General features: G+C 35.2%; 1 protein-coding gene across 1 annotated transcript in view; it reads left to right on the top strand.

Annotated features, from left to right (window-relative positions):
- Window positions 1-2754: 2754 nt before the first annotated feature.
- Window positions 2755-7717, top strand: part of ttll7 (tubulin tyrosine ligase-like family, member 7) — a 138459-nt gene continuing 133496 nt past the window's right edge. The window contains exon 1 of the mRNA XM_079843959.1: window positions 2755-2915. The gene's annotated coding sequence lies outside the window, so the exon portion shown is untranslated. The remainder of the gene's footprint in view (window positions 2916-7717) is intronic.

Here is a 7717-nt window from a genome sequence, read left to right as displayed (position 1 = left end):
AACCTGTAGAAATCTTTTACTCATTCTCAAAAAGGACAGAGTTGCAGGGAAAGGGATAGTTCATCTTAAAATGAAAATTATGTCATAATTTACTCACCCTCAAGTTGTTGCAAATCATCGATACTGTCAGTAACCAAACAGTTGATGGGCCCCATTGACTTCTATGGTATTTTTCCCCTCTACCATGGAAGTCAATGGGGCCCATCATCAGCTGTTTGGTTACCGACATTCTTCAAAATATCTTCTTTTGTGTTCAGCAGAAGAACAGAGGCTGACAGTAGTGAAGTATTTTTACTTTCTACTCAAATTTTCATATGTACTTTATCAGTGTTCTTCTTTGGAAAACTTTTACTTCACAACATTCCAAAGCATAATATTGTACTTTTTTACACATATTGAATAACATTTGAACATTGAATAACAGTTAATTCTTACTTTAACTCAAGTAAAAGTAATTCAAAGTTTACATTTTTGAGTAGTACATTTTTTTATGTAATTATAAAGGTAAAAAAAACGGAAAAAAAAACAAACAAAAAAAAACGTTTATTTATGAAGCATAGTGCAAAGAACGACATTATGCTTTGTAATTTAGTGAAGTAAAAGTTTTCCAAAGAAAAACACTGACAAAAAAACATCGCCTATATACTTGAAAAATGTTCTTGATTAGAAAGTAGGCTAAAAATATACTTCACATGTCTGCCTCTGGTGAGGTGAGGGTGAGGGTTCATTTTTGGGTGAATCATCCCTTTTACTGAAATGACATCAATATATTGACCATTTCATTTGATGAAACCGTGATGAGAAACAGAGTGACAGAGTGGGCCTCCTTGCATCAGTGGATCTTGCAGAGAAATCAGAGGCAAATAAATCACATGACAGCGCAAAGCACCATGTATTTAATTGTGTGTTAGAAGGAGAATAAACGGAGAAACACAGGTGTTTTGATTCAGATCGGTCTTTAAACATCCTCATTATATGTGGCCTACACACAGGCCAACACTTCCATCATGTGCCAATGTGCATGAATTAACCTGTGCACATGAGCTAGAACAACTAAGTTAGAACAAAATATCTATCTATCTATCTATCTATCTATCTATCTATCTATCTATCTATCTATCTATCTATCTATCTATCTATCTATCTATCTATCTATCTATCTATCTATCTATCTATCTATCTATCTATCTATCTATCTATCTATCTATCTATCTATCTATCTATCTATCTATCTATCATCTATCTATCTAAAAAACGAAAAAAAAAACCAAACAAAAAAAAACGTTTATTTATGAAGCATAGTGCAAAGAACGACATTATGCTTTGTAATTTAGTGAAGTAAAAGTTTTCCAAAGAAAAACACTGACAAAAAAACATAGCCTATATACTTGAAAAATGTTCTTGATTAGAAAGTAGGCTAAAAATATACTTCACATGTCTGCCTCTGGGTTTGGAACAACTTGGGTGAGGTGAGGGTGAGGGTTCATTTTTGGGTGAATCATCCCTTTTACTGAAATGACATCAATATATTGACCATTTCATTTGATGAAACCGTGATGAGAAACAGAGTGACTTGACTTTTCAAGAAAAAATGTGCCTAAATATTTCTTAAAAAAATAAATGTAGGCAATAATGACTTTAAATATGAAACTTCGTTTTGTTGTTCCAGTCATTATGCACTCTATAAAATATGCGCAGGTTATTGTAGGGTTCATCAGTGTTACTCAGTCCTGACTTATGCAATCGCTAATGTAAAGTGTCACTTTACATTGTAGCCTATGAATAGCTCGTCATTAGCCTACTCTAATTCATAATTCAAAGTTCCCCATGATAAAATCACTAATCAGACACGGGTGGTAAGTGCTTTCCTTAGCGTATGAATTTGTTAACATTGACTAAACAAACAAACAAACAAAACCAAAAACTGCACTCACAAACAAAAGTAAGGCGAACGGGTTAAGTCGTGGCGCCATCAAGCGGCGACCAGAATAAAAGTCAATGATGAAACACTAGTATTTTATTTAGGCTATTTTTAGTAGCCTAGTCTACAACATTTATGCTATCTACATTAATTGGCCACTTTGTTCAAATTCACTTGATGGTCAGGTTAAAATTGGCCTATCTTTCAAACGGCAATGTTACACAATTAGGCCTATAGGTTGACAAAGGACACGCCACATGCCATTTAGGCTAATCAAAATGGATTTTTTTAAATATTAAAATGAAAATGTATCATTTTAAATTTAAATATAAGACGTGAATATGTAGGCTACTGCAATTTTTAAGTCACCTTTCTATGTGATATTTATGTGTCAATTAACACAGTGGGAAACGCTTAAAAAAGGAAATTTGGTTTATAGATTGGTTTCTATGCTAGGTTCGTATAATAAAATTATACGAAGAAAATGTTATTATTTATTTATTTAGAAATAGATAATGTATAATATTCATTAAGAACCCGGATGGAAACATTGGTTTGTTGCTAAGAATCCGTGCGCTCCGGAAGAGTCCATGTATATCACTGTGGGGAATCATGGTCACTCAACAGTTAACATACACGCGAAAGCATGCCTCTTAATCATGTAGAAATAAAAAGTAATTTTATAAATTTTATAGGAAATACAAAATTCCAAACTATGGTTAAAATATATTTTGTTATTGATACTGTGTAAACAGCATGCAGTCCATGCACCCCTATTTGAGAAATAGGTCGGTCTATCTTCATCGTACACTTGCGGTAACTGGACAACAAACAGAGCAGATTGAGGGATTTCATTCAAAGCCAAACATTTAAGTGAAATGTTAAAATAAAATAATATTTATTGAGGTCAAAATAAGATTTGTACACAAAGAAACAGAAAAAAGCGAGGAACAGTGACATCATCGCAGACAGAGAGACAGCAGCCCGTGTTTCGGTAATTAAACCTTCTCATTTTCATCATTATTGATCAGACCACAGTGGTCACATCATTTAAACAAAATAATAACAATAATGTTATTGACATATAATTATTCAATGGCTTGGGCTCAGTGGCTGTAAGGCTGTCTTGTGTGTCAAGATGCGGATTCATCTCTCATCGCATCCGCATTTTCTGTTTTTAAATAATGTTTATTTGTCACTTTAGTAACATGCAATATAACCTAAGCATTGTGTATTCGTTTGTAATGTTGGTTCTGCAGTTTAGATGAACAGCTGCATAAACCCTGGCAATGCAGTACGTTACCGGTGTTTTATTATCATCTGGGCCTCCTTGCATCAGTGGATCTTGCAGAGAAATCAGAGGCAAATAAATCACATGACAGCGCAAAGCACCATGTATTTAACTGTGTGTTAGAAGGAGAATAAACGGAGAAACACAGGTGTTTTGATTCAGATCGGTCTTTAAACATCCTCATTATATGTGGCCTACACACAGGCCAAAACTTCCATCATGTGCCAATGTGCATGAATTAACCTGTGCACATGAGCTAGAACAACTAAGTTAGAACAAAATATTTATCTATCTATCTATCTATCTATCTATCTATCTATCTATCTATCTATCTATCTATCTATCTATCTATCTATCTATCTATCTATCTATCTATCTATCTATCTATCTATCTATCTATCTATCATAGATAAGGCCACAGCCTCTAGCCTTCTTAGCAGTAGACCTCATATAATGTTTGTTGAGAAGGTGCCATGAGCTCTATACTGTAACAGACCAGTGATTCAAGTCTGCAGATTACGTCTTCTGTTCATGGGAGAGAATGGTTTCTAGGAGAGGTTGATGTTGTTTGCTCATTGGTTCACTGTTTCAATAAACACTTTCATTATGCTTTGTCCAGAGTAGGAGCTTTGGAGATTTCTGGTGGTTGTTATCAATCTGTGTGGCCAGGCATTTTCCCTTGCATGGTGTTTTTTTTCTTGCATACTGCAAGTTAAACTGGTGTGGTTATTATGTTGCCAAGGAGACATATGTGTCCATGTCTAAGAGCTGTGTCCTAATTTTAGAAACTTATACAAAAAAAAAACACCCCACGCTTAGTGCGACTTCACACATGTGGTTTAATCAGAGGTTGAAGTATTTTCTCATTGCTTAATCCATGAAAATATGACATTATATTAAATATATTTTACATTACCAGTGTATGTTGTGTAGTTGTAGTTGATTTTTTTTGTGACAGTGCATGACGAATTGAATACAAACAGTGAAAATATTGAGTGAAATCTTAGAATAGACCGTTTTCAATACTAAATACACTAAACATTTTATATAACAATTTAGCATGTAAATGTGACTTTTTTTTATTAGCAAAACACAAATTCATTACATATAATGGTAATTTTGTTAATTGAGTAATCAACCGATTATTTTGATAATTAATCTAGTAATCAGTTTTTTTGTAATGAACTCTTTCCCCTCCAGCATTTTTTAAATTGCCCCTATTATGCTATTTTAAAGTTTCCTAACTTAGTTTTGGAGGTCTCCAACAACAGGTTTACATGCATCAAATGTCAAAAAAAGTAAAATTTTCTCATGATATACATTGGACATCACCATATTGTTCAATGATTTTCAAACGACTTGATGGATAAATCAGTCTCTTAATCCCACCTTTCCATGAGCCTACTCTGCTCTGCTGATTGGTTAGATGGCCCAGTCTGATCTTACGTACAACAAGTATTTCGGAAGCCAAACGGCTATTACCATAACTGAACTCCAGCTCCGCCAGGAGGCTTCTCAAAGCTCAGCGATTGTACACACTGTAAAGACAGTAACAATTATGTTAATTTTACATCAATCCCAGCGCGAGTCTGAATCGACGATGAAACAATGTTAGAACTAGTTATTCAACCCGAACCTTGATCAGGATGTTTCTCAGTGATGCTACTCAGTTTGAGGTACATTATTAGATGTTTCAACTGTAATTCCCCACCATCAGCATTAACAAATATGCGTCCATCAACAAACCATTATGTGTGTGTGTGTTTTTAATTTATTGCAGTGCACATGCGGGAACTGTATCAATAACAGCACATACGTTAGCCCAGCACTAATGTAAATGACTGATGTAACATCAAAGTTTGCAAAACAAATCTTGCTCCATACATAGCTGATTTGTGGTAGTATTTCAGTTAGACAGTAATAACGTGAGTCAGCCGGTTAGCCAGATACACAATATGAAACACAATGCACGCGCAATAAGTGGATGGCCAATTTGCTAATGTTTCGTCTTGACGTCACAATGAAACGGCTTGTGATTTGTTTAAAAAACTGTTTGTTTAATTGACTCCGAGTCGAGTTTTACTTTTGAGAGACAATAACTATATATACGGTTCACTTTCAGATTTAAAACTTTGCACGATTTTTTCATTCACTTAGAACTATGTTACACTCTACATGAAAGGTTATTTTAAATAATCCATAATAGGGGCACATAATAGGGGAAAAAGTTGCCATCCACCGCAAGCATTTTTAATCATGAATATTTTGTCGTATGAATATCTGAATTTGCAATATATAAAAAAGAAAAGAAAAAAAAGAACAGAGCCTCTGCTTAAAAAAAAGAAAAAGGTTTTATTTTAGCTTAATGCCTTCTTTTTTATTAACACTTGAATGTGGGCAAATTTCATAAAAAAACAACAACAACAACATTTTGAGCAAAAAGCTCAAAAAATCAGATCGGATACAGAGGGATGATCAAAACACAGATGGAGTTGATCGAGTCCATCATCTAAGGTTGCACAGTCATATACCTTGTCCTGGGTCGACATTTCATTCCTTAGCATTAGGTGGTTTTGATTGATATGCTGTTTAATGTTGATGATGATCGCGTTATTTTACATCTGCTTACATATGCTATTGCTTGTTTTTCATTTGTTTTGATCTGGAGATTCTGTACTCTTTCAGAAGATGAGTCATAGGGCATCCTACTGTATAACAGTCAAAACACGGAAAGCCGGAAATTTTCCTCAATGACGGGAAAGCGTTGTTTCATAAATGACAGAAATGTCCGTCAATGGAGGGGGAAAGAGTTAATACTGGTAATTGGATAAATAAAATATCAAACATAGGTAATTGGTTTTATTGACCAAGTTTGGTTGATAGGCTGTATGAATGGAGCTGCAGTCATGCAGACATATCCTGTTGAAAAAAAAACAGCATATGCTGGTTAGGTATGTTTTGAAGCATGATAGCTGGTCCTTTGTTGGTCATGAGCTGGTTTAAGGTGGTCAAGTGCTAGTCCTATGAAACTAGCTATAACCAGCTCAGGACCATCTTAAAGGATTAGTTCACCCAAAAATGAAAATTAGCCCATGATTTACTCACCCTCAAGCCATCCTAGGTGTAAATTACATTCTTTTTTCAGATGAATACAATCAGAGTTATACAAAAAAAATGTCCTGGCTCTTCCAAGCTTTAAAATAGCAGTGAATGTTGCTCTGTTTTTGAAGTCCATAAAAGTGCATCTATATCCATCATAACTGCTCCACACGGCTCCAGGGGGTTAATAAAAGCCTTCTGAAGCGAAGCAATACGTTTGTGTAAGGAACATATCCATATTTAAAACTTTATAAAGTAAAAATTCGAACTTCCGGCGGACCGTCTTCTATATTCAATTTACGAAAAAACGTGCAGTTCAAAAGTCTTACGCTACATCTGATGAGCGTAACTGGTGTGCAGTGTCGTCAGACGTAGCGTAAGCATTTTGAACTGCGTGAGGCGTTACACTTTCTCCGTAAATTGAATACAGAAGACGTTCCGCCGGAAGTTCAAATTTTTACTTTATAAAGTTTTCAAAAATAGAGCAACATTCACTGCCTTTATTAAGCTTGGAAAGAGCCAGGACATTTTCTAATATAACTCTGATTGTGTTTGTCTGAATGAAGAACGTCATTTACACTAGGGCTGCATGATTCATCGAAATCGAACCGCAATCCCGATTTGGGTTATGTTCGATTATGAAAGTGCAAAGGCTGCGATTTTAATGAAATAAATATATGCCCAGCGTGTCAGTGAAGAACATCTCTGTGATCAGTATGCTGCAAACTGCGAGTTTGAGTCGCTTATAACGTGCGTTTGAAAAAGCAACACGCGTCAAACATCTTCACAAACTTGTAATGTGAAGCGTTTGTAAACCTGTTGTCCAACAAAATACAATGTTTAATAACAGGTTTTAACTCACATCTTCATATCGTCACTCGAGCTGATGTGGCTTCTTATCACAGAATGTCAATCAGCACTGCATACTTTATTATTATGAAAATACCCAAGAAGGCTTGAAGAACTCAATACATATCTTGTCGCAGAAGTATAGAGTGCCGAAGTAATGACGTCACTTTTTATAGGCCAAAACGCAGAAGTGAGTTAGCATTTTAGCCCTACCGGTTCCCTCGCCCTAAAGTCTATGGGTTTTTTGAATGGGTTTTTGCTAAATCGCCTGAAATAAGGTCTGTGGTTAACAAAGCCTCTAAATATTTTCACGTTTTGATCTATGACATAAAACACATTAGTTAAAACCTGCTTGTGATTTTTTTAAACTTTATTGTGTCTTAAAAACGATGGTTGCTAACAAGTTGCTAAAAGGGACTACATCCTTTGGCGGGGACTTCAGACGTCATCGTGACAAACAGGCAATCTCTCACTAGCCCGCGTTTCAGCCTTATGAAGAACTTATGTGGCGTGAATAAATCGCGCTATTCGCGCAAAGTTGGATGCTTGAACATTTG

The sequence above is a fragment of the Gobio gobio genome (assembly GCF_949357685.1).
Source record: "Gobio gobio genome assembly, chromosome: 19".
NCBI lineage: Eukaryota > Metazoa > Chordata > Actinopteri > Cypriniformes > Gobionidae > Gobio > Gobio gobio.
The sequence above is the reverse complement of the archived record's forward strand: the minus strand, read 5'-3'. Positions and strand labels throughout refer to the sequence as shown.